This window comes from Engystomops pustulosus, chromosome 11 (assembly GCF_040894005.1).
Source record: "Engystomops pustulosus chromosome 11, aEngPut4.maternal, whole genome shotgun sequence".
NCBI classification, from domain to species: Eukaryota; Metazoa; Chordata; class Amphibia; order Anura; family Leptodactylidae; genus Engystomops; species Engystomops pustulosus.
This window is the reverse complement of record NC_092421.1, coordinates 4,330,415-4,357,510: the sequence shown is the minus strand read 5'-3', so window position 1 is coordinate 4,357,510 and position 27,096 is coordinate 4,330,415. Positions and strand designations below refer to the sequence as shown.

Here is a 27,096-nt window from a genome sequence, read left to right as displayed (position 1 = left end):
TGAACAACCGTCAGTCTGAAAAGTTGGATACGTGAGGCTTTATAAGAAGATACAAAGTGTGAACTTTAAAATATGTTTTCAAAAGTCAGAGAGAGATTGTATCAAGAGGATGAGATGTTAAGACCTTAAGTGATTCTTTAATTAGTCCTGTAATATCGTAACCCTTAAGGCGCGTTTACTTTGACGTTGTTATAAACGCTGTTGTACCTTTGACAGGGAACAAGAGTTTAGACGGTAAAATAACATTTTATTTGAACCTATACTTATATTTTGCTTTTCATTGTCTCCTGATACATCTGCCTTAGTAAAGACTGGTATTTGCTGTATTTTACTAGAAAATTTGGTGTAAATTGACAATCGGGTGTTACAATTTTTCTTGTCTAAGAGCTCGCAACTACAGACTGTGCAGGGAGCTGCCCCTAGTTGGTGACTCCTAATTGTCCATCAATCTATGAGAATTAAGCTGTAAATCGGGGAAATGCAACAAATGGGAGCGTTGCTGCAAAATGTACCGTATATACTCAAGTATAAGCCGAGGCCCCTAATTTTACCACAAAACCTGTGAAAACCTATTCACTCGAGTATAAGCCGAGGGTGGGAAATGCATTGATCACAGCCTCTCCAGTATATAGCCTGCCAGACCCTGCCCGATAGTACATAGCCAGCACCTGCCCCCCAGTATATAGCTTGCCAGCCCATATCCCCCAGTATATAGCTAGCCCCCTGCCCCATAGTATATAGCCAGCACCTGCCCCCCAGTATATAGCTTGCCAGCCCATATCCCCCAGTATATAGCTAGCCCCCTGCCCCATAGTATATAGCCAGCACCTGCCCCCCAGTATATAGCCTGCCAGCCCATATCCCCCAGTATATAGCCAGCCCCCTGCCCCAGTATATAGCCAGCCCCCTGCCCCAGTATATAGTCAGCCCCCTGCCCCAGTATATAGCCAGCCCCCTGCCCCAGTATATAGCCAGCAGCGGGGAAAGGCAGAACGGTGAGTTCTGATAAATTTTTTTTTTACTTGAGTATAAGCCGAGTTTGGGTCTTCAGCACATTTTTTTGTGCTGAAAAAACTAGGCTTATACTCGAGTATATATGGTATATTACATTTAAAATACTATTATTTGACAAAACCTACACATCTGATGTTCTCTGATGATGCAACAGAGAACATTGAAGCTGCCAAATAACTTGCCAAATTTTTTCCCCCTTTTTTTCTGAGCTCATAATAATGCTACTTTTTTTTTTATATAATTTTTTCAGAATAGTTTGCCACTTTTTTGTTTCACTTTAAAAAAAAAAATACAGCAAAGCAGAAGAAACCCCCCTCTCTTAATTCCACAAAGCGCCAGATATTGTGCAGACCTCTGCCTGTCTCCGGCGTGTGTTGATATTAAAACCTCAGTGTCTCCCATTAAAACGTCTCTATTTTGCTCTATATTGTTTAAATCTCGCCTCCTAATGAAATGCCTTTTTATTTCATTCCTGCCGAAAGCTTTGCGCTAAAAGTTAATTTGCAGTGTTATGCAAATTCTGTTTAACTTCAATCAAGTTTTTAATTATGTTTTTACCGCAGTAATTCCCATTTGATTTGTCATCTCCTGCTAAGTATTTAACGTTTCCAGGAGAGTTTTTTTTTTTTTTTTCCTCTGGATTTCTAATACAGTCACCTGAAATAATTTCACGCTCTTGGAAATTCCACTGCCTGTGTATTTTGTATACTCAGAGATTTGCAATTATTGAGAAAGCTGCCGAATTTCTCAATTCATTAACAATAGTGTTCTACAATACAGCTCCATGCAATGCCGATGCCCCCGGTAATAGCCGTACATGGCGGTATATAGAAAATCCAACCGGATAGAAGCTTTTTCTTCTTTGAGTATATTTGTAGCAATTGATAATTGCCTCTTTAGTGGCTGAGTGGTTAATTGTTTAGGAGGGATTTCATTTCATGTGTTTTGATTATGAATCAGAAAATTTCAATAAGCAAATAAATAGTGAATTACAATGTGGAAACAAAGTTACTAATGATACCATAGGGCTCGCCATTCATGGACTTCAAAGAGCTAAAAGTGCATGCGCCGCATAGAAGTCACATCTAGCTTAGTCTTTGTTCACACTGCATGAAACCGATGCATGGGAGTTTATACCTTTTTATAATTCTACGCGTTCACTTTTGAATAAATCAAAAGAACTATGAGATGTTCTTTATCATATACAGGAATATTGCACAGTCCGCTGCGCAACTCAAAACAGGTAAGTGCCTGTTCGCTTAGGGCGCGTTCACACGTTGCGCTTCCGTCGCGTTCATAACGCGACACTAGCGCACAGGGGGCGGAGTTTGGGGCGATCGCATATGCGTTTCCAGATAAATGCATGCGATCGGGTTATCAATCGCATGCGTTTCCCGGGAAACGCATATGCGATCGGCCCGAGCCCCGCCCACCGTGCGCTAGCGTCGCGTTATGAACGTGACGAAAGCGCAACGTGTGAACGCGCCCTTACCCTTCATGTAGCCATCGGTTTGTCCAACCTCAAAACCAACACAACTGATGGTGTGACTGATGCAGACATGCGGATTTCAGGGGAAAAATAAAATGACAACTTCGGCTCAGTTCACACTAGCGTGGGCATATCCGTCCTTTATAAATACAGGCAGATAAACTGACAGTAATAATAACAATCTTTATATAGCGCCATCAAGTGCCGTAGCGCTTTACAACTCCGTGACTGATGACATAGTGTCTGTTAATTTAACTGATACCCTAACGTTTCCTGGATAAAAAACGGACACATTATTACCTGTAGCGCCCACATCTACTGCTTCAAGACTATGGAAATCCAATATCTGAAGCTTTAAAATAGCAACAAATGGATACATATAAGAGAAAAGCCAACCAGACCAGGACTGCATAGCAATGGATGTGTAATCACAAGTCTTCATCTATTTTTTTTTTCTCCAAGGTATCTCGGACAATTCCATCTTAAATTTTTCTTTTCGGCATTTTGTTATATGTTACATCATGTATTAAAGATATCTGAACCTTTGCACATACTGAAGCTGCTGATGAACTCTTTTGACACGATATTTATTGATGTATATTATTTGTTGGATTACCATATATACTCGAGTATAAGCCTAGTTTTTCAGCACGAAAAAAATGTGCTGAAAACCCAAACTCGGCTTATACTTGAGTAAAAAATATAGGTTTTACCAGGTTTTTGTGGTAAAATTAGGGGCCTCGGCTTATATTTGGGTCGGCTTATACTCGAGTATATACGGTATATCTAGCACGTATTGACCCAGATATATCATATACACGTGTATATCAGATATATCATTGTGTCTGCGCCAGTCTTTACACTTAATAGAAAGTCTTTGGGGCTCTGCTCATGTATTTATCAAGATTGTATCTCGTGCTGTATAATGAAAGTGCGCCAGAAATAACAAGGTGCGCACTCCCCATAGCGACGCCGATTGTGCCAGATAATTGTCATCCACTAATTGACTATACAGGCAGTCCCCGGGTATCGTACAAGATAGGGACTTTAAGTTTGTTCTTAAGTTGAATTTGTATGTAAGTCGGAACTGTATATTTTATTTTTGTAACCCCAACCAAATTTTCGGCGGTCTCTATGACAATTGGATTTTAAAAATGTTGGGATGTCATTAGAACTAGGATTAACACTAAAGCTTCATTACAGACATAATTAATAACAGTTACAGCTGTTTATTGTAGCCTGGGACTAAAGTACAGTAAATTACCAACTTCCAGAGGCCTGTTTGTAACTAGGGGTCGTCTGTAAGTTGGGTGTTCTTAAGTAGGGGACTGCCTGTATATGGATATTTATCCATTTTTTATATATCTGGGACATTATGGTTTTTTTTCCCCCTTTTTTATTATAACATAGCGTTTTAAAATATGAATACCGTATATACTCGAGTATAAGCCGACCCAAGTATAAGCCGAGGCCCCTTATTTTACCACAAAAACCTGGTAAAACCTTCATTTTGTTTACTCGAGTATAAGCCGAGTTTGGGGTTTCAGCACATGTTTTTGTGCTGAAAAACTAGGCTTATACTCGAGTATATAAGGTAATTTTTCTCTATGATATGGACGGCTTTAACCTAGAAGGATATGATGGGATACATGTAGTTACCTTGGATTTGATTAAATGGCATCATATGATGGGGATTGTCATTCCTTGCCAAAGTGATATAATATTTCACATTTGTTACCTCTCTGCAGCTGATGGGGATGCTAAGTGGTTTTATGTTATTTCTTTGTTTTTTTATTACTAAGCTTATTAATGGAAGCAGAGCCTGTAATTCTGCGGATGTCATCATATTATTGTAATGTATTAGAAAATAGCGCAGGTAGCCGTGTAACTCTGCTGCATGGTGTTATTTGGAGAAGGGCGCACCAGGTGCGCAGGGTGTTCACTCGTTTATTTGTGTGTCACGATAAGGAATCCTATTGTGTGAAATTCATTATGACCTCTGCTCGATGGCCGCGTTACTCATCATGTTCCTCTCCACCTCTGTTACCAACCGGGGCTGCAGATTTGTCGTGATCCTCCGCTGAGCCATAATGGAAAGCTGAAAATCTTTCTTCCTTTTCTGTAATGAATTTTGTGTGCACCTCCTGCGGTGAGATATCTCTGGTGTCAGTCAGTATTTGGCACCGCAGACACGGGGGCAGTTTCCCAGCTATGCAAAAAGTGGCAGCCTCAGCAAATCCTTATCCTGCCGGTGCCCGTTCCGGGCTAATGGACTATGTCTCACTATTTGGAGGAAGTCCAGAGCCCAGCAACGGCATAGCCCTGTCACATCCGATTTCTGTGCAAGCTTTGAGAAAGAAGGTCCGCCTCGTGGAAGGAGGTGATCAGGACATTGCAGACCATTTAACTGCCTTGTTACTGAAATGAAAAATGGCAGCGCTTCTTTGTGGACATCGGGTCTCTGATTTACTTAAGCCTGTGGCTCTACAGAATCCTTTACCCAACGTATTGACAAAGACTGCTCATCAGTCTCGTAATCTTATCAGTCTCTGTATCTTAATATTTTCCTCTGTCCATTAGTCACCAGTTAAATGTGACATGAAACTTCACATCAGGTATCACTTGGGAAAAAAATACGGGCTCATTCACATAATCGGTCTGTGATGTTCGGAGCCCGGTTATAACCCCCATACGGTGTCGTAGCGCATTCATGTAACTGTTGTCCTTGACTGAGATGAAACACTGAGATGTATCCGGCTGCTGTCGGACATGGCCATTTATAACGTCTGGTTACGGATTGCATGTGTATACATTGTAACGCTTATGAGATTGAGCCAAGGCCCGCCTCTGGGTGCTTGCGTTGCATTTATAACGTTTGGTTACGGATTGCATGTGTATACATTGTAACATTTATAAGATTGAGCCAAGGCCCGCCCCTGGGTGCTTGCGTTGCATTTATAACGTCTGGTTACGGATTGCATGTGTATACATTGTAACGCTTATGAGATTGGGCCAAGGCCCGCCTCTGGGTGCTTGTGTTGCATTTATAACGTCTGGTTACGGATTGCATGTGTATACATTGTAACGCTTATGAGATTGAGCCAAGGCCCGCCCCTGGGTGCTTGCGTTGCATTTATAACGTCTGGTTACGGATTGCATGTGTATACATTGTAACGCTTATGAGATTGGGCCATTGCCCACCCATGGGTGCTTGTGTTGCATTTGCAAATGCAACGCAAGTGCCACCTCGTGTGACCGCAACCTCAGTGTGTGGTTCTCTGCTGCGCCAGATTATTTGCCGTGTCTGATGCAGTATAAGACTAGCAAGTCCAATATTTTTGCCGGAAAACATGACGTGAATTATGAATACTGTTATACGGCTGTGTTTTGCTGTTTGATTAGGAAAATCTATCTCCAGCTGGTGCAATGGTACATTTTTGAAATGCATGCAATGTGTGACCACACAAGGGGGAAGGGTTGGGCGTTTAGGGCGTTTCACAGGTCAGTTTCATATGCGTTTGTATGGAAACGCATGCGATCAGCAACCAGCGCCTTATGTCTTGTATTGTCTAAATGCAAGACGCCAGGTGCTGGTTACTGATCTCTTGCGCTTGCATAGAAACGCATGCGCGATCGGACCAAGCCCCACACCGTGCACTTTGATTCTGTTTCTGCGCTAACGTGTGAACGCAGCCTTAGGATGCAGTAGTTTCATTGTGCTTGAGATTTCTTCATGTGAGGGTTCCATTATATTTCCATATCATTGTGGGTTTGCAGCTTTCTACCTTGACAATGCAATGAGACCCAGTTCGGAAGAGTTGTGTCCTTAGTGGCCCAGTTTCATTAGTTTGCGGTGTTTTATACTGTCTTGTTGTTATACTGTAATATTCCGTTTTATATAGTGTACTCTTTTTAGCGGATATCTTTGTGGGCATGTTTTGGTGCTTAGGACTTTTCTTCTTTGCAGCCACCCACATTTCTGTGCGTTCTGGAAACCGTGTATTTAAGGAGATGGAGCAGTGAGAGATAGACGTCGGTCCATAAATCTGCCAGTTTTCTATGAATGGCTGACAGCGCCCTGTACATGTGGAGCCATTCTCTGACTATGCTGCATGCAGCGCCGTCCCCTCCACTCCAGGCTCGCACAATGCTTCAGGCCCTTGAATTTTATGAGCCTCTCACACCGGGTGTCAGCTGGTGGTTTAGGGCCATTTATACTAAACTGCATTTAGTATGAGAATTTCTCTTGTGCCTTCCATTGTGAATACGGTGCAGCTTCTCTGAAATCTCTTCTTATTCTTAGCATGATCCAAGTCCATCCATCCATGGCCTTGATAACGGGCGGTGGTAATGATCAGCCCTGTACAACTGATTGAGTTTTTTAACTGTTTTTAGGGGTTACCCTTGAATATTGAGTGGTGGCACATCCTAATAATCCCTTCCTTTACTATATTGAACATTTCAAGTGTGATCCACCCTACGACACCTTTTATTATTTGCTGTTTATAGAATGGATCATGTGTCTGATCTCTGGATCCATTGGAATCCCCAAAGTTGACAAAAGACTGAGCTAGTCATGTGACCACTGCTCCATTCACTGGTCAATATTCCCCAAATATATAGTAGCACCCAGTACCTAATGTTCCAGAGTTCAAGGCCTTGTCTGCACTGTATGCGGGTTGATACATCCAACCAACAGAAGCTTATGATGCATACGATAAATTGTCTCCTATGCCGGGAAGACACTGCAGAGGCCCTCACCTGTAGAATTCCTAGCCCGCAGGCTGCTTAAGCCTGGGGGCGGCAGGACTGGCAGTGTTCCGCCTCCCCCCTTTTTTGTTTATTGTAAGAAACCCCTCCTGGGTTCCGTCCCCTGCCCGGGGTTTTTTCTGGGCAGCCAATCAGGTTGCCAGGAAGTGCTTCCTGGCCACTTGATGGCGCTAGCCCTGGGCTATTTAGCCCTGAGCGCGGAGCTAGTCCAGCCTCTTTTGGACTTGCTCCGCGCTCAAGAGTTTCCCACCCGCCCGCCCTTTGGAATACTGTTTTCGGGTTTTGGTTAGGTGAAGTTTTTTGTTATGTATATTTCTTTACCATTTGTTTGGAATTTGTTTTTTGTGTTTTAATGTTCTCAACAAAGTTTGTTGGTAGTCACAGCTTGGCCTGTGAAGAAGCTGGACCCTCCCGGCTTACGTCGTAATCACCTGTCGGACCAACAAGGACATGCCCCCGCGTAGGCGGGGCCAGGCATGCGAGGTGAATTATTCCGGAAGGGTCTGGGTCTTCTCACAGGTCAGTTTATTTGTAAATATTGTTAATTAATAAAGCTGTGGCCGACCTCCACTTTTCTCCCATCAGACAGCTTCATGTTTAGTTCTTTTGGCGCAGGGGACGGGTGGGGGTGTATATCTGTGGGTTGGTTTTATTGATACTGCCAGTCTGGTTTATGATGGAGTCTCTTTGGTTATTTTGTAGTTCTATATCTCCTATCGGACGTATTGGGATGTGTTATGGGCAGCGTTGCTGTGCTTGAGCAGACGTCACACGAAATATTTTCTACATGGTAGATACAGCCTAGTGGTCAGAGCAGTGCACTCTATCTATGGATTATACAGAGGGATATGATATTACAGTAGGCCATATCCTTCATGGTCACTAGCCGGATGCGGACAGGGTTAATGAAAAGCATGTTCTACATTTCAGGCAGAATTCGCTTCCGTCTTTTTATCGGTGTATTTGAAGTGCGCAGCTGATAAACTGTTCTGCATATGGCTTCTATCTGTGATCAGCTAACAAAAGCCAGGAAAGATCTGCTGCTCGCTCCCCTTTACTGTCTCTCTTTGGCAGCTTTAATGGATCTTAGCAGCTCTGTAGCAACTGAACCCTACAGCTCGGCTTGTGCGCCCGCTTCAGATGGCGCCGCACACGTCTTGTGCTGCAGGTATCGCTATTTGTTTATTGAGCAGCAGGAGAAGATAATTTATTAGTAAACCATTAGCGCGCTAGTGGTGGGGCGAGGAGCGCCAAAGACAAATCTGGCTGTGCCTGTGCGTCTGGCTCCGTTCTGATTCTAGTCCAAGGTAAAATGAGCAGCAGAAATGTTAAAAGCCGCCTTGTTTTCCATCACGGCATTCGGGAGACACAAGTAGCACTGTGCTGCCTGCCGTCTGCTCTCTCCAAACTTACACTATTGGCAACCACATCCTACAAGCTGCCGTGTGACTGGTACCTAGTGGCTAGATGTACTGTGTGCCATGTACTGTGTGCCATGTACTGTGTGCCATGTACTGTGTGCCATGCCACATGTTTTATCCACTAACAACCTGATATCTCCCTATAAAAACCTGACACAGAGAACAGAGCTGTCTGATTCCTCCTCCATTCTCTGTTTTTGTTGGCCTTATTTATGGATATGTTTTCAGTATTTTGGTCTGAATAAACACCTTTATCATATGCCTCCTCTTCTGCTCCGGCGTGAGACCAAGTCTTCCCATTGTAGGATACATCAGGTGGCTCCGTCCTCCAGGTGTTATCAGTGGGGAAGCTGCTCCGGTGTATAATCCTACGTCAGGCTCTACGCTATGAAAGATAACTGGCTGTAGCGAGGGCGTAGGGCCGGCCACTCCGCTGCCAGTCATGCCCCACTTTACCCCCCTCTACGCCCACTTGGCTTGGAGGTGGTGGGAAGGGGTCAGTAATCTCAATTACAGGCTTGTATGGCTAAAATAAAGGTACAAGCCCTGATAAATCTCCCTCCTTAAATTTTGTGGGGTATGGACATTTATATGTGTAATCTGTGTGCTATATAAACAAAGAAATGATTCATTATTATTATTACGATGCCCATACACCCTCAGTGGCACATTGCAGGGGTCGGGCTGCCGAGACCTCCAGAGATCAAAATTACAGGGGCTCTTTTTATGTGAATAAGATTGTTTGTTTGTCTGTCACATGGGAGTTCAGTTCATGGGATGTCAGTTCACACTCTGGGGCGCCACTGAGTTTGGGTTGTGTGGAGAGGGTGGTGCCGGTCCCACTATCTTTCTTGCTTTAAACTATATTGTTTCTTCTGTTTAGGCTGCACTGACACTGCCTTATGGGGGACGTATATACAGCCTATATGGCAATGGCAGCATAGCGCCCTTCTGGAGCGGCACTGTAGTGTTCCATACCCCGTGAAAAGATGGGATATGTCCTATCTTATCTCAGCATTCGGCGCCGTCCGCCTTGTTCCTCTATGGAGAGGGGCAGGGGTCACCTCCTCCTCTCCCCTGCGCCGTCGTGTGCCCGCCGTGCTACGGTACGATTGGCAACAGCAGTGTGAATGCAGCCTTATACTGTAAGTACTTGCCCTTCTTGTATATTAATTAAAAAAAAAAAAAAAAACGATCACGTGAACTTTTTGTAAAAGACAAAGTGAACTTTCTGCTTGTTAAAATCACTAAGCACTTCTAAGAAACTTCTTGTGAGGAAGCTGGAGCTTGGATGAGCGCTCTTCAGCGTATGGCTTTAATTCACCTCTGGTTTTTTAATGAGCTCCTTTCCATGTGTATTAAAGTCTGATGTGGCTACGAGAGGAGAGGCCATGAGTCTGCTGGGGGAAGGTTCTGGGTCTCGTACAACAATAGTATTCCACAGGCTCTAAAAACCCGAATGGTCCTCCCTGTCTGGTTATGTCTTCTACTCCCTCCTCCTTCTGCTCTATCCAAGACAAATTCAACCTGGACTTTCCTCAAAAAAGACTTGTCTTAAGGGTTGGGGTCCTTGTTGGCCAAACATTGTAGATCACTTTTGTCTGAACATTTGATCTTTGATGAAGGAAAGTATCGCATATTAGTCTGATTAGAATTTAGTGTCATTTTGGAATAATTAAAGTATTTCATGGATTTCCAACTTTAAAAAAAGCCACTACCAATATCTACATCCTACCAAAAACATTTAAGGCTTTTTTTGTATCATTTCCTATGAAATTTATTATCCTGTCCCGTTTTTATGACTTTCTAATTGGCTAATAAAGGTTTCAGTATAATTGGCCAAAAAAGATCAAAGTTACGACTGGTCATTACACAAGACACTTTATGGCTGAGTTTCTATGGACAGAATATAGTAGTGAAAACACATTAGAGAAGTGTGCGCCAGGGTTATTCTCCCCTCCAGAACTATAGTATATACTACAGAAGACACAAATGGGATATGATATACAATATCTGATAATATAATGTGTACAAAATAGAGACAAATTATAAGATGTTACATTGGTTAAGTTACCCATATAGCACCATCATGCTCCCGGGCACGGTACAAAGAAAAATACCGTATCAGATCATGTTCCCCATAAGACTTCCAATCGCAGGTAGATCTAGACAATTGGCCTAATTTGATTGAAAGCCAATTATAACACATCAGTATTGTATCACTTTTTTGTTGGCTCCTTTTTAGCTCCTACACACCATGTATCAAAAATGTAGGGTTTCGCTAAAGCTTTTCCTTTACTCTTCCTCACCTTCTCCCTTACCTGCTCAATTTACTGCAAAAATATATACTCGAGTATAAGCCTAGTTTTTTAGCACAAAAAATTGTGCTGAAACCCCAAACTCGGCTTATACTTGAGTAAAAAAAAAATAAATCAAAGCTTACCTTTCCGGCTTCCCTTGCTGCTGGCTATATATATATCTGCTGCCTGCAGATAGGACACTATGTACAATCTGCTCAGCTCCTCCTGCTCTATAACATGCTGCCTGCAGACAGGACACTATGTACAATCTGCTCAGCTCCTCCTGCTCTATAACATGCTGCCTGCAGACAGGACACTATGTACAATCTGCTCAGCTCCTCCTGCTCTATAACATGCTGCCTGCAGATAGGACACTATGTACAATCTGCTCAGCTCCTCCTGCTCTATAACATGCTGCCTGCAGATAGGACACTATGTACAATCTGCTCAGCTCCTCCTGCTCTATAAGATGCTGCCTGCAGATAGGACACTATGCACAATCTGCTCAGCTCCTCCTGCTCTATAATATGCTGCCTGCAGATAGGACACTATGTACAATCTGCTCAGCTCCTCCTGCTCTATAAGATGCTGCCTGCAGATAGGACACTATGTACAATCTGCTCAGCTCCTCCTGCTCTATAACATGCATAGTATATACTATATACTGTATACTATGTGCTCAGCTCATGTTGTATAACACACTGCCTGCAGATAAGATATTATGTACCACCTACTTGGTTTCTTCTGCTCTATAACATGCTGACGTTAGATAGGACTACATTTTCAGAGTGTCTGGTTCCCTTTAATAAACATACAAAATAAATTGACTGACGTCTTCATGTTGCCCCGTAGCTAGAGCGCTTCCATGAGCCGTCTAAAAGCACATTATCATCTGTTCATAGACCACTGATTAGCTAATCTGATGTCTGCAGGACGGCATAGTCCACGTATCCCATCACAATGACTAGTGCCGCAGCGTTCAATCCTGGGCTCTGTAGTCGCTGTAATTACCAGAATGATGCCAACGAGCTGTTCTTTATTATAACCCTAGATTTGTGTAAGGCTAGAAGCTTACCAATTGTCTGCACACAAAGGGGTTAACTGGAGGAGCAGTGAAACAAAGGGGGGTCGTGGCAGATATCACACTGCTCTCCTCCAGCTTCCCACTGCTCTCACACTGCTCTCCTGCAGCTTCCTACTGCTATCACACTGCTCTCCTCCAGCTTCCCACTGACATCACACTGCTCTCCTCCAGCTTCCCACTGCTATCACACTGCTCTCCTCCAGCTTCCCACTGCTATCACACTGCTCTCCTTCAGCTTCCCACTGCTCTCACACTGCTCTCCTCCAGCTTCCCACTGCTATCACACTGCTCTCCTCCAGCTTCCCACTGACATCACACTGCTCTCCTCCAGCTTCCCACTGCTATCACACTGCTCTCCTCCAGCTTCCCACTGCTATCACACTGCTCTCCTCCAGCTTCCCACTGCTATCACACTGCTCTCCTCCAGCTTCCCACTGCTCTCACACTGCTCTCCTCCAGCTTCCCACTGACATCACACTGCTCTCCTCCAGCTTCCCGCTGCTATTACACTGCTCTCGTCCAGCTTCCCACTGCTCTCACACTGCTCTCCTCCAGCTTCCCACTGCTCTCACACTGCTCTCCTGCAGCTTCCTACTGCTATCACACTGCTCTCCTCCAGCTTCCCACTGACATCACACTGCTCTCCTCCAGCTTCCCACTGCTATCACACTGCTCTCCTCCAGCTTCCCACTGCTATCACACTGCTCTCCTCCAGCTTCCCACTGCTATCACACTGCTCTCCTCCAGCTTCCCACTGCTATCACACTGCTCTCCTCCAGCTTCCCACTGCTATCACACTGCTCTCCTCCAGCTTCCCACTGCTATCACACTGCTCTCCTCCAGCTTCCCACTGCTATCACACTGCTCTCCTCCAGCTTCCCACTGCTATCACACTGCTCTCCTCCAGCTTCCCACTGACATCACACTGCTCTCCTCCAGCTTCCCGCTGCTCTCACACTGCTCTCGTCCAGCTTCCCACTGCTCTCACACTGCTCTCCTCCAGCTTCCCACTACTATCACACTGCTCTCCTCCAGCTTCCCACTGCTCTCACACTGCTCTCCTCCAGCTTCCCACTGCTATCACACTGCTCTCCTCCAGCTTCCCACTGCTCTCACACTGCTCTCCTCCAGCTTCCCACTGCTATCACACTGCTGAGGTGTAGACCCATGACTTGTGTCCTCTCCAGTGTAACAATTGTGCCATTGTCTGACCGGATCTGTTCTCAGAAAATGTTCGACCCTTCACGTTCTCCTCCACAACCTTCTCTTACGAGGACATAAGAGCTGTGTTGGTGTGTTACCAGTGCTGGGGAGAAATGTTTTATTGGGAAATCATTTTCCAGGATTTTTGTGAAGCGGGCGGGATGTAGGGAGCGCTCATCCTCCCTGACCTTGTGTTCTGCCTTAAAGACATTCTCCGCTTTGAAAACCAGCGGAAAGAACAGGATTTGGCTATTGGAATATCTGCTAAAATCTGACTTCACTGTTACTCTATTGCTCCAAATGTATTTACTGGGTTTTCAATGCACTTCTAAGGCAGCCCACGGGTTGTTTTCTCTTTGTGTGTGACATGGGATTTTTTTAGGGGGCAAAATTATACAAGACATCAAGTGGCAGGTGCTACTTAAAGGGAACCTACCACCACAGATGTCCCTATAAAGATTGATCGGATGGTTGGTGCATCTATAGGACGTGAGGAGAGACCTTTTAAGGGCAAATCCTCACGTACCCGCTATACACGTCTATATTATACTTATATTTATATTTATAACTTTTATTTCCCTAATATGTAAGGTCTAAGTAGCCTCTTATCAGATATCTTTGGCTATGAGGAGCTGCGTGCCCTCGTCCGCGAAGCCGGAGTTCTGCGCATGCACAATGGCTCCGGCTTCGGAGCAGTGACCACGCAGCCGCAGGCCTTGTGTTCTGCGCATCGAAGATATCTTGTAGGGGGATCAAAGAGGCCACTGGGGCATGGAGTAGCCGAGCCATATTGCCTCGGCTACGGCTACTTCCCGCTCCAGTAGCCTCTTTAGAAAATTTACATATTAGGGAAGGAAAAGTTATAAAGAGATTGCAGGATTATATTAGTTATCCATTGATTTTTTTACTTCTTAAATCAACTTTAAAATTCTGTTAATAAGCTAAAATGGCTCTGGGGGTGTTACCAGAGCCCCTCCCGGCTCTTGATTCGCAGGCTGTTACACTGTCTAACCCCCCCATTCCCCTAAGCACTTCACCTCCCTCTGACTGCTCATGTGATCATGTGAACAAAGACACAAGAAGTTCAGCTCACTGCTGTAATCTCATGGCAGCAGAAGATGTTTTAGCACAAAGCGGGAGCGTGGAAATGCCTGTGAAGCTGCAGCACAGAGAGGCTCTAGTAACACCCACAGAGCCCTTCATGCTCATTAGCACAATTGAAAGTTGATTTTAGAAGGAAGCCACTTTCTCAAGATTGGAGGTCTCTATGCAGGTGGTCAGAACGACCTACGCATTCTAGGCAATAGCAACCACGAAAACAGCTGAGCAGGTGGCCTTGCCACGGTGGCAACTTCACTGCACATGTCATTGCTGTCTATGGCTTTCTGCCCACGACCATGTGCATTAGCGACAGCAAACAACGGACCCGTGTGTCATCGTCGTGTGAGGTCTGCTCAGGTGCCAATGACTCGGGCAGTCGGCTCATACGTGGACCATGTGAACCACAGCCACCACGTGCATGAGCCCAAAGAAAAGAACTGGGGGTGAATGGCAGCTGCTGAAACAAAGACCTTCATCTATATGAGCTCTTACTATAGAAACATCAGCAGCTTAACACTATCCATATAAAACATTGCAAACTTCATGTGGGTAAACTTCGGGGGCCTCATTCCAGACCACTAATCTTTGGCACTACGGCTGGCACAGGAGCGGCCACAGAAGTGTAAGTGACCAGTGTTTCACACCCTATTTTGTTAGACTTATAAATTAAAATTCAAATAATTTTTTAAAATTGAAAGTAAATGCTGAAAGAAGCACCAGCACTGCTCATTGGTGACACAGACTCATTTTACATCTTTTGGCGTCTCCAACAAATATATGGGGCAGATGACTGCTGCAGTCACCCACTAAAACTTACCTTCAGGTGCAATTCAGAAGCTAGAAATGTTATACCGCAAATTGGAATTGATTGATAAATGGATCTCATCGCTGCTCTGGAAACTGATGGGTTAATTTTTGATGGGGCTTCATTGCGTTTCGTAGGTGACGGAGCCAAAGTCATTAGTTTTTAGCTTTAAAGCGCTTCCATTCTCTTCCGGCTCATCAGCGAGGCCTAATGGGGGTAAAATCTAGTGCAAATTGTTAGGAAATATCACATTTACAACCCAAATCGTACACCCCCCCCCCTCCACCCTAATGTATTTACGTTTAAATTTTTGTTTTTCAGAAGAATGGATTTAGACAAGTGAAAAAACGAAAAGGAAGCGGCAACAGCCTGAAGGGGAGAAGTGCATTGGGAAATGCGGGTGAGTGACTGGTAAATACCCTAAAGGAAGGGGATTGTTAGAGGGAATGAAGAAAGTTACGTGAAGGCCACATAATACCTGCACTTGGCGCTGATCTGGAGCTACTACTGAAACCGTTATTACTTGGCAAATTAATCCTCAATTAATTGAGGTTTGCAGATTATAATCTGTAGTTAGGGGTAGGTGGCCATATGTTAGACCGCCATACCTGTCATCGTGTGATACTTGTAGCTGTATATCCCTTTTCTGAGCTGCAACATCTGCCACATTGGCGCGGTGCTATGACTGGAAGAAGGCAGCCTTGTCTTCCTCATGTCTCACTACCAGGATGAAGGATTGTAAACCAAGCACACTTACCTGCTGGTGTCTGCCCCCTCTGGCAAGATCCTCTCTTCTTTTAGTTTCTTAGTTTAAAAAAAAAAAGGCTTTAAAAATTATGCAAATGAGCCTAAGGGACTCCATGCTCCATAGCTGCTAATTGAATTTGGAGCCCCTCAGGCTAATTTGCATAATCTGTTAAGCCTTGTTTTTGTAAAAACAAGGGTATAAGAAGCTAAAAAATAAGAGTGGATCTTGCCAGAGGGGTCACTGACCAACATGTAAGTGTGCTTGGTTTACAATCCTTCATCCTTGTGGTAGATTTCCTTTTAAAGATCATTTTTAAGATGCGATCGACAACTAACAAGACGGCTCCGTAAAGTTTGTGAATGATTGTGCATACGGTTATGACTCTGAGGCCCTTTAGGCTTCCTGCACACAGACTTGGGTAAAATCTGCTGTGCAAAATATATTCTCGGCTGATTTGCTTCAGCCTGGCATTTTTTATGGAACCTTATCAACTTTTGTGCGCAAAAATGGTTCAGTCTAGGACAGTGGTGGCGAACCTATGGCACGGGTGCCAGAGGTGGCACTCAGAGCCCTCTTTATGGGCACCCGCACCATCACCCCAGCGCAGAGTTCACCAGACCAGACTCAAGGCCTCTTGCAGTCCCAGGCAGCCCGGGACCCTAAAAGGAAGCTACAATGATCTACACTTTCTTTCTACTGTATTGGTGTCCTCAGGTGCCTATACAATTTAAACATGTGACAGAGCAGGGAGTTTTAAGTTACTGCTTACATTGGCGCATTGGCACTTTGCGAAAAATATGTGGGTTTTGGTTGTAGTTTGGGCACTTGGTGTCTAAAAGGCTTGCCATCACTGGTCTAGGACATTGTAAACTTTTTCCTGGATCGGTGGGCACTTGTCCTTTTACAAGTTATATACATCTACCCTTAGGCTGAATTCACACTGACGCGTGCCTGCCGTACCGTAGCACGGTGGGCACGGTTTGGCGCCAGGGAGAGGAGGTGGGGGTGAGTGCTGCCCCCCTCTCCGCAGAGGAACATGGTGCACGGCGCCGTCATGTCCTATCTTTTCACGGAGTAGGGAATGGTACCTGGCCGCACTTGTGCTGCTCCATACCGCTCCTGTAGGGCGCCGTGCACCCATTGGCGTCTATGGGGGATGTACGCTATATATATACGTCCCCCATACGGCAGTGTGAATGCAGCCCAAGACAACAGATAAATAAGCTGGAATTGTATGCTGTTAGGGGAACTGGGACTGATCCGTATCCAATGAAAAATAATTTGGAGCTTGGTTTCTATTCCGGATTCCCTTTATAGAATGAATATTCAGCCCTAGAGCTTCATGCGTGTAATACCAGGCTGAGTGTAAGAATATCAGCCTACGAGTTTATGTCACTTTTTAACCTTGTAAGTGCCAGCCACACCTTGACTGCAGATGAGAATGAAGACATAGATGGCACGTTGACCTGAAAATGCATTTCTGGGAAGAGCGCGAGAGTGACGCGAGTCGGTCACATCATGAAAGGCCGGCCGGGGCTGGAAGCCAGTCAACATGAGATGAGCTTCAGCCTCTAATTCAAGGGAAGAAATGAATACAGTATGTGAGCCAGGAAAAAAAATCCTGCTGATCACTGAAGTGGGGGAGGAGGAGGCGGCGCAGGCTCCCAGTGCCTGACTCCTGGAATAAAATATTTCTCTCTGTGAGAAATGCAGGTCCTCGCAGGTCACATGTCTCCGCTGATGGTGGAGAGGAGAATGTGGTATTTCCTGAGACTTCATAAACAGAGGAGGAACGTGAGGGGGGTTGGGGCGGCGGAGGATGAGGAGGGGCAGGAGACAAGGTGGCAGCACTGCTGCATTGCTTTATGATCTATAAAATGTACAATCGCATCACCATGCCAAGATCCAATGTTTAAAGGTCATTGCGATTCTACAGGTCCTGCTGCAGGCGTTTGCTTTGTATAACCCGGAGGAGATGCTTTATCCAGACATGAATTGCTTAGAATAACTATTTGGGTTTCACTTGTTCCGTCATATTTTCCTAAAGCAATTCTGTATTTGTCAACAGGGGGATCCCTAGACAATATGGTGGGGAACCCCTGACCACCAATAGATGTGAACTTAACATATAGATATGCTACTATGATTCAATACGATGGATTAATGAAGAATTATTCGTGGCGGACTTTGGATTCTTTACATAACGTATTGTTAACCTCTGCCAGATAGAATGGGCGGCACGGTGGCTGAGTGGTGAGCACTTATGCCTTGCAGCGCTGGAGTCCTGGGTTCCAGGTCAACATCTGCAAAGAGTTTGTATGTTCTCACTGTATTTGCGTGGGTTTCCTCCGGGTCCTCCGGTTTCCTCCCACCCTCCAATACATACTGGTAGGTGATTAGATTGTGAGCCCCATGGGGACAGGGACTGATTTGTCATGCTCTGTGCAGCGCTGAGGAATCTGTGTGCTCTATATAAATACAGGAATTATTATTATTATATAAGTTGTTTGTCTGTAGATCCTACAGGGTCTGACAATATTCTAGTGTTCGCAGTCCACAATAGACATTTAGAGGACATAAAGTTTATATTTTAGCAGGTCCTTTATTCAACCAGAAGATTATAAGCAATGATAATATAGATATTGGGATAATTCCATGATAAACTGAACCCTCCTTTGGTGACCAGCTATTCCTCCCATCATTCATGTATTCTCAATGGGGGACGGAGAATAATCCACCCTCCGATACCTCTTCTGGCTTGTGGAAGGGGCTATTTTTGGTCCGGCTCGGTTACTAGAGCAGGACACCACTTATTCCCTTTGAGAAAAGAAGATTGTTACATAGATAGATTATCCTCCCGCTTGCCGTGAATTCTGCAGGTTTAGGTGTGGAGGACGTCGCCTTCATTAACGCTCTGCCTGTAGATGAATGAAACCTTTACATTCACAAGATATGAACAAGGTGACACCGTGCCAAAAAACCAATCATTTACCCCCCTCTCTCTAAGTAATAGATAAGACAGCTGTAAGATGTGCTCACATTCCTCCAGGAATCAATACACAGCCGGACCTGGGGGGGGATGGGGGTCAGCTGAAGGTGACGGGGAGAAGGATAGCCAGCGTCTGACCCAAATCAGGGGCCTTCACAAATATGTAGGCAATTAGAACTGTCCAATTAGTGTTATCTTTATATAATACCTAAACAGCTGTCTGCTACTAATATTATTAATGGCCACAAACCTTCATTCATGGCTCGGCATTGGGTGGAAGGTCGTCAGTATCAGATCACTAGGCCATCAGATGTTAGAAGGGACTGGCCAAGGAACAATCCCAATACAATGAATTGGACTATGTGGTAAGCAATGATCATGAGCACTCTGGTCTGACGAGGGGGCCGCATCACTCCCCTCGGTGTCGTGGCCATCTCAATCCTATACGTTATCTGTACTGCTGCGAGATGGTTCAAGAGTTACACAAGCCGTTCATGTTATTCTTCATACAGGTTTATTCTTTTAAAATCTCCCCTGAGCTGCACCAGTTCTCTGGAATATGCTATTTGTTCATGTACTTGTGATCTGTATACACCTTAGGTCTCCTGTAGACAAACTTCTGCTTATCAGGGGCCTCAAACAAAGCTCCACGGACCCTTGTCTGCGGCACATGTGTGTTCGGCGTGTGATCTGCTTACTTAGGTGGGGAATAGGAACTGCTCTGAGTTTTGTAGTGTAGTCAAACAGATCCGAATCAAGGGCCAAGGGAACCGCAGCCATGTGGATGAGCCCCTAGACACACAAGGGGATGTGCGCGAGCTGTGGAAACATAGGCCCAAAACACCCCAAACATTGGCTGAGATTTCACTTAAAAGAGGTAATTCTAGAAATGACATTTCATACCCTACCTGATGGGAGTAGTAGTTTCATGGTGACGAGTGCCCTTAAGCTGGACTGGCTCATGCTGGAGAGTAAGTAGGCAACATATAAATCAGGATGATTATTGTTAGCGATAAGTCATAGAACATCTAGATACCGGAGGATACTTCCTCTTAGATCAACCTGATGGAGTTGTTTTGCAGCACCTTGTAAAGGAGGGAGAAGAGGAGGGAGTGAAGGGCCAAGGCGGAGATGAGCCGCAGATGCTTTTCATTATGCCCCCCCCCCCCTTCGAAGACCTTTTTAAAGAATTTACACTGAAAGCGACCCCCACCTATTCTTTTGCTGGGCTTCCTTATTAACCCATTTCAGCGCTGTAAAGGACAGTGATGCATTGGATCGGCTTCCCGGCAGAGATGGAGTCATAAATAAGACTCTGAAGTCGATAGACCTGCTGGTGGGATCAGCTGTCTGACTGTGATCAATTCTACCCTCTACCTGCTGTACCCCTCCCTGCCAGCGGGAGTGATGGACTGGCTGGTGCTGACCATAAAATAAGGGTATTAAGAGCTTTCCTATAATATAGTAGTGTAGGTGGCCGGGCTCTTACTCTGAGCTTTGTGATGCAGGATTAATACCGCCTTGGAAGTAAATGACATAATCAGCGCGGGTCCGGGATGTTCCGGAGCTCGCTTCATGCTGTTTACCTAAACATTAGAGGTTAGAGGGGTATTTGTTAACCAGAACAGTGCCACAATATTGGCAGCATTCTTCTCCAAGAAGATATTAATAGACCCGTGACAATCGTGGTCTGGTGGTTTAGGTACCACGCCCGTGTTATGGAGGCAAATCCGGGGCTGAGGACTGAAAATCCGAGAAAATTGGGGGAAAAAAATGTTCTTGATATTTTCCACGGACTGCAGCCTTTACCACAAAGCACCAGCAGTTTATTATGGCGGTTTAGCCTTTACCCGTCTTACACATGTGTCATCTGCTGAAATATTCCAGTCTTCTTGTTTTCTATCTTTTCATGGAAAGGCAATGGAAAGTCTAAATGGTTTTTCCTAGTAAATCTACGACTACTAAATCCCTCCGCACACAGATCAGCTGCCGGTTGCAACTCTAGTCCCGACCTCTTGAGGAACGGTTGATCCCCAAATACGGACCCCGCACTTGCTCCGAGTTTTTTGAGCCGGTGCTCATCTCCGCACTTTTGTTAAGGGGTTTTATTTCCAGCACAAGTCGTCGGCTAGAATTATTGCTTTGGCCTCGTCTACTCCTCTCTGACAGAAGCCAAAACTCATGAGACGTTTCAACTGTTTAACTCTTGATAAATGTTTTACATTGATGACTTCTACCATTGAACACGAAGAATATTTCAGCCGGAGCTTTCGTCAAGTAAGCACTTTTTTATTTTGTGCAAACCCAAAACACTGATGTGACCTGAGGCCAACATAGCATTACAGGCAGTCCCCGAGTTATGTACAAGATGGGGCCCATAGGTTTGTTCTTACGTTGAATTTGTATGTAAGTCGAAACTGTATATTTTATAATTGTAGCTCCAGACAATCGGAGTTTGAAAATTTTTTGCCATAATTGGACCAAGAATTATGAATAAAGCTTCATTACAGACACCTTACAGCTGATCAGTGCAGCCTGGGGCTATAGTAACATCCAGAGAGGTCACCAGAGGTCACAGTGGGCAGAGGGGTCCGTCTGTAAGTCGGGTGTCCTTAAGTAGGGGACCGTCTGTATTTCAGATGCACTATCTTCGGGCCAACTTGTATTACTTGTAAGCTATACTTGCCTCACCAACTTCCTGATGCTCTTACACATCTCGGAGGCTCCACCAGTCTCTTGTCTGTCGTGACATCACTCCTACAGTCTGTGGCTGAGGTGGCTCATCCATTTGGCCACTGTTTGGCCGTGTGGTCTTTTCCTGTGTGTTGAGAGGAACTAGAAATCCTGCAAATATCCAATGAAGACCTGAAGCACCGGTCAAGTTTTGTTGTGCAGGTTTTAGCACAGAAAGAGACTCTGATTCCATTACATCTCATCCACTTTGCAACTAATCTGCAGATAAGGTGCCAAATATACCCAAAAAATCCTCAACGAATTCTGTGCATGTCCATTTCTTTTCCGAAATTTAGTGCACAGCAAAATCTCATCGGTGATTATTGAAGTTTTTTTTATTCCAAAAAAGTAAGTATGAGTGTGATGGAAGCTCACGCTCAATTCTCAGCTTCTCAGACTTTTCATAGTAGGTGAAGCCGTGAGAAATGGCATCATCATCCTGCCGTGTACATAGGAGCCTTGCTCTATCTCGGGGTTCCTTTTCGGACATTTGGATATGGATCTGCATATGGCACCCTATACATATGATGCCCATGATTATCTTTTCCCTCTCAGCTCCTGCCATTACTTCATGACTTCGTTCTGTACGGCATAATTTACCTACCTGACACTGAAATGATGACTCTATTTCCCGGGGAACCTGTGACTCTCTTAGTAATATTTTCTAGAGACCACAGTAGCAGGCAGAGCATTGTATATGTCCATGTTGGCCAGTATATACATCTCTGCCGCTACTTATGTAACACTACATTATGTGTGTGATGATTTTTGTATCATTATTTTTCTCTGTTTTGTTATTATCATGTGGATTTTTGGGCTTTAATTGTATAATAAGGGGATGCCCAACTGGCCAATGGGATTTTGGAAGTCCATCCCATATTCCTGTTCTGTTCCTCTGTAGTCACAGACATCTGATCCATTTTCAACTACAAGAGTTGAGCGAGGGGTCCAATGAGCCATCATTATAATAAGGCAGGCGTTACCTTGTAGACAAATATTTTGTTAGGGGGGAGCATTTGTACTGATAATTTATTTAGTTAACTTTCCTTTCATCCTGGGCATAGGAGTGCAATAGGCAGTAATACAGTAAGCCTTCTCCATATAAGTGTTGATAATAGTGTTCAGAATACCCACCCGGACTACAAAGCTCAGCAGCTAAAGGAATTTAGTTCAATTACAAGGTCTTTTACCCGATCACAAAATATTTAACAACCTATTAAGCAAATTGTCCTGTAGAACTTGTTGCCTGCAGCTCGGGAATCTTGTTTAACCTGACAGGTTCCCTTTAATAATCCATTACATGAACAGGTTTACAATTGTTTGCACTTCTCTTCACCTACTGAGCTTAGATAGAAGTGTGGCCGGAAAAGAAGTAAAACTTTGGGCTCTTGTCTAATACTTGCCCTTGTAAACATTTGCTTAATTGTTAATAAGGGGTTAAATAGCTGCCTTGACTTTCCTTGTGGCAGTGAGTTGAAGGATAGTGCAGCGGTTTTCTTATTACCTCCCTAGTTACTGGATGGCGTGTGCTGGGTGGGGAGCACATAGGAGCCAGTTATTTTCCATCTTCCAAGCCGAGCAGTGTCTACATTTCGGTGTCCTAGCTTCAACTTCTCCCCTATCTGACTTCTGCAGTGTGTGTGTTACTTTCCTTCCCACCGCTATTAATAATGGATCCCATAATCCTCTGATTAGTAAAAGTGAACCAATGGGCAGATTCGGGTGCAGAACGATTGAATGTAGCAGGTTCTCCCTTCTGAGCCGGTCTGGTCTCTGTAGCCCCTTCTGTTAGATACATCAGTCCTAGGTGATCATGATACAATGTATAGAATACACAAAATAAATAAAATGTGTTAAAGTTGTGGATCTGTACCTGGAGCTACTTCATATCTAGTTGCTTTATACGTCATGCAGAATGGGTGGACTTGGACCCAGTGTGGAGACTCGCCATCCGTCTATAATGGGTCATGTACACAGACACTTTTGGATAGGATTGTCTTCTGCCCCTTTTGGACCCTGATGTAATTATGTTGCTGAAGTGCCAGGTGTGTCCGCTGCTCGGCCATTGGCAACCGATGGATTTTGCTTTTCGTTTTGCTTCCTTATTTGTCTGCATCCATTTTTTTTCTCACGTCCGTTATGTTAACATCTGCAAAAAAAGAAACCTGTAAGATTAACTTTGGTCATAAGGTTCCCCAGCATCTAGGGCTGCACAGTGGATTAGTGGTTAGCATAAGAGCCTTGCAGTGCTGGGGTTCTGGGTTCAAGTCCCAAGGTCAACATCTGCAAAGAGTTTGCATGTTCTCTCCGTGTTTGTGTGTGTTTCCTCCGGTTTCCTCCCACACTCCAAAACATACTGGTAGGTTGATTAGATTGTAAGCCTCCGGGCCAATTAAGATTGAATAAGCATACGAGTAGGACTAGTCTGCCATCAGTGAATCCAATGGTAGATGTCCTTTAAAGAAATATTTGCTCAACCTTCATAATGTATAGCAATATCTTGGAAAATTTTTAGGTGTTAGGCTACACTCACATGATGTATGTCCGCCGTACCGTAGTATAGCAGGCATACATCGGCGTTGAGGAGAGGAGCACGGGATGAGCACTGCTCACCCCCGCCCCTATCCATAGGAATATATGGCGCACTGCACCGTATTCCGCCGGAAGATAGGAAGTGTCCTATCTTTCTACAGGCTACAGAACGGTACGGTGCCTCACGTGTGCAGCACCGTACGGCGCCGTGAGGCCATAGAAGTGTATGGGGGACGTATATTCGTCCCTTATATGTTCGTGTGAATGTAGCCATGAATTTTGATGGATGCCACTTCCAGCTTAACGCGTCTCCTGCCCCTCTGGTTCTAAATGATCCCCTGGAAATGGTGTTGACCCTTGAACAAGTAAATGACTGGTTTGCTATGTTTCATGGTAGAGTCTAGAAGAAGCGAGGAATCTGATTGGAGCAGATGATGCTGTCTCTTGATGATTTACATTTGACTTTTTGTATATTTTCTTCCTCTCTATAACACATTATAACATCTGCTATCCACAAGCTCTGAGAATCTTCTACTTTCGTATATTGTCTTGCAGACCTCTGACACTGAAGATGTTCCTCATTATCTTGTCACAATTCACCTCATATATGAGCGCGCTCGGAGTTAGCAGATAATGCGGGTGTTTTAATGATATATATAAAAAAGACCTGGTGGAAGAACATGTCATGAGTATGTATCCGCGCAGAACGAAGCGGCAGACTGTCAGCTACAGCTAATGAAAACAATGTAACAACCTTCATCCGCAGGTTTACATTAGGATTTAGATTTAGCCCTCCGTGTTTGCGAGCGTTTGGATTTCTCTATTAAGGCAGCAAATCTCCTAAGCGAGATACATTGGAATTAAAGTAAGAAAGATCACTTACTTCTCCATCTTTTGAACTCTCTCAAATTCACCAGGGAAGGTATAATCTTTCAATTTTTTCCCTGCACCAATAGAAGGTCCTCAGATGTGGTTTTCCGACCTAAAATAACCCAAAAATTGCACTTCAGCCTTTGCTGGTAAATGTTTTGTCGCCCTTGTGCATCTATTCTTTGGCTGTGACGTTGATAGGGCTGTCATAGTCTATGCGGTCATTTCTTCATGTACAAGATCTCATGTGCTGCCAGTGTATATACCAAAAACTTAAAGGAAATCTGCCATTGAAAACCAAGCATGGATAAACCAGGGACATTACTCATAGATCCTGGCACCGGGACTGTGATATTTGTCTTATATTTGTTATCCATGGCCTCCTTCCTTTTAAAATCAACTTTTAAAATTATCCTAATGAGCCAGAAGACTTCCTGGGTTTGTTAATAGATCCCCCTGTGTGCTTCAGCTTCACAGAATGTTACGCTGCAGCTCCCCCCTGCTCCTTCAGCACTTCCCCCTCCCTCTGCAGATGTGAAATTAATGCAGCAGAGGAAGTCTCAGGTAACAATTTCTAGATAATGGTGGATAATTACACCAACGTCTAATATTGTGCCGAAAGATCTAAAACCCATCATTACAAAAACATGGACATACATGGGGCCCCACAAGATTTTCTTTTCTTTGGTCCTGGTGGGCTTGCAGCACTTGTCTGCAGTATTCGTGTAGAAGCTGATCCTCATTGTACAAGACCTGGCCACTCTTAGAGCTTCAGCTGAGGTGAGTGCTGAGCGCTGGAACAGACTGATCCTTTCAGGAGCTGCAAGGAGAGGACTCTGGGGTTAGTTGGAAGTCGGAACAAAGAAATTATCAGTAGCGAGTTTCAAGGTGTCCAGGTAGAGAGCCTCCGAGCAGCTTAAAGACCTCATCAGCTAACGAGCCTTTCCAAGCTGTGCTGCCGGAGCTGATGGAGAGATTAATGTGATTCTCCGGAGCGCTGCTTCCCCTCCGGATCCAGTCAAGCTTATTGAGCTATGAAGGTTCCCAATGTGTGGATTTGGAGAACATTTCAGGCACAAAGTTGACTCCTAAAAACAACAGAAACAACTATGACATTAAATGTAATTAATAAAGTTGTAATGGTCTAAGCTTGAATCGTGTACGGATCAAACCATGAAGTGAGTTTATATATTGGATCTCTGTGTTGTGTGTAAATGTCACCAGGAATTATTTCGAGTGGTTTTCTAGGATTATGAAAAAAAAAGTGCATCCCTTTAGTTTTGGGCTGTGTCTGGGATTATAGTTTAATAGTTCACTTGAATAGAGGTGCGTTAGAGCGCCGTGTGCAGTGCTGTTTATAGAGAAATTCTCACATTAGAAAATACACGGATGAGTTATTATTCATGCATAGTATATGTTTGACCATGATATAATGTGGACCGGATAGACACAAAAAGACAACAGAGGAAACAAAATGACAACAACAGAGGGGTGCTCACCTGTTGGCCACGTGGGTTTAATAGGTCAAACCCGCCCAGGGGTAACTTTGGATCCTGCGTGCCTAGATGATGGTCACAGGTTGATGGGGGGAATAATGCAGCTCCCAAGGCTCCAAAAAAATCTAGAAAGGAAATTAAAAAAAATGTCCTTACAATGACTTTTGGATGTTGCACACCCTTCCCCATTAATGGACACAATGGGGCATATTTACTTACCCGGTCATGTTGCACGTTGTTTGACGAGGATTCGGCTCCGGCGCGATTCATGAAGATCGTGCGCTCGAGTTCCTGCATGTGTCACTTCCCCCGCTGAGGTCCGCCGGAGTTCACCTTCTTCTTCCCGGTGCATGTGTGATCCGATCGCGTGGGCCAAAAACAGTGCAAAACGGAAATCGTCGGGTAACTCAAAGAAAGTGCGTCCGACGGACCCTTAGTAAATGAGCCCCAGTGTCTTACTATAATAGTATCATACTCTGTCCATTATCTGAGGAAGAGTGTACAACGCATTGTAAGGACATTTTTTAATTGCCTTTTTATT

The 27,096-nt window shown here is 44.5% G+C and overlaps 1 protein-coding gene across 9 annotated transcripts in view; it reads left to right on the top strand.

Annotated features, from left to right (window-relative positions):
* ZMIZ1 (zinc finger MIZ-type containing 1) overlaps positions 1-27,096 on the top strand; it is a 230,852-nt gene that overhangs the window by 104,303 nt on the left and 99,453 nt on the right. For 8 of the 9 annotated variants that reach the window (XM_072130119.1, XM_072130120.1, XM_072130131.1 and 5 more), the window contains one exon: positions 15,509-15,587. The exons of the other annotated variant lie outside the window; for it this stretch is intronic. The gene's annotated coding sequence lies outside the window, so the exon portion shown is untranslated. The remainder of the gene's footprint in view (positions 1-15,508; positions 15,588-27,096) is intronic. 9 annotated transcript variants of the gene reach the window in all.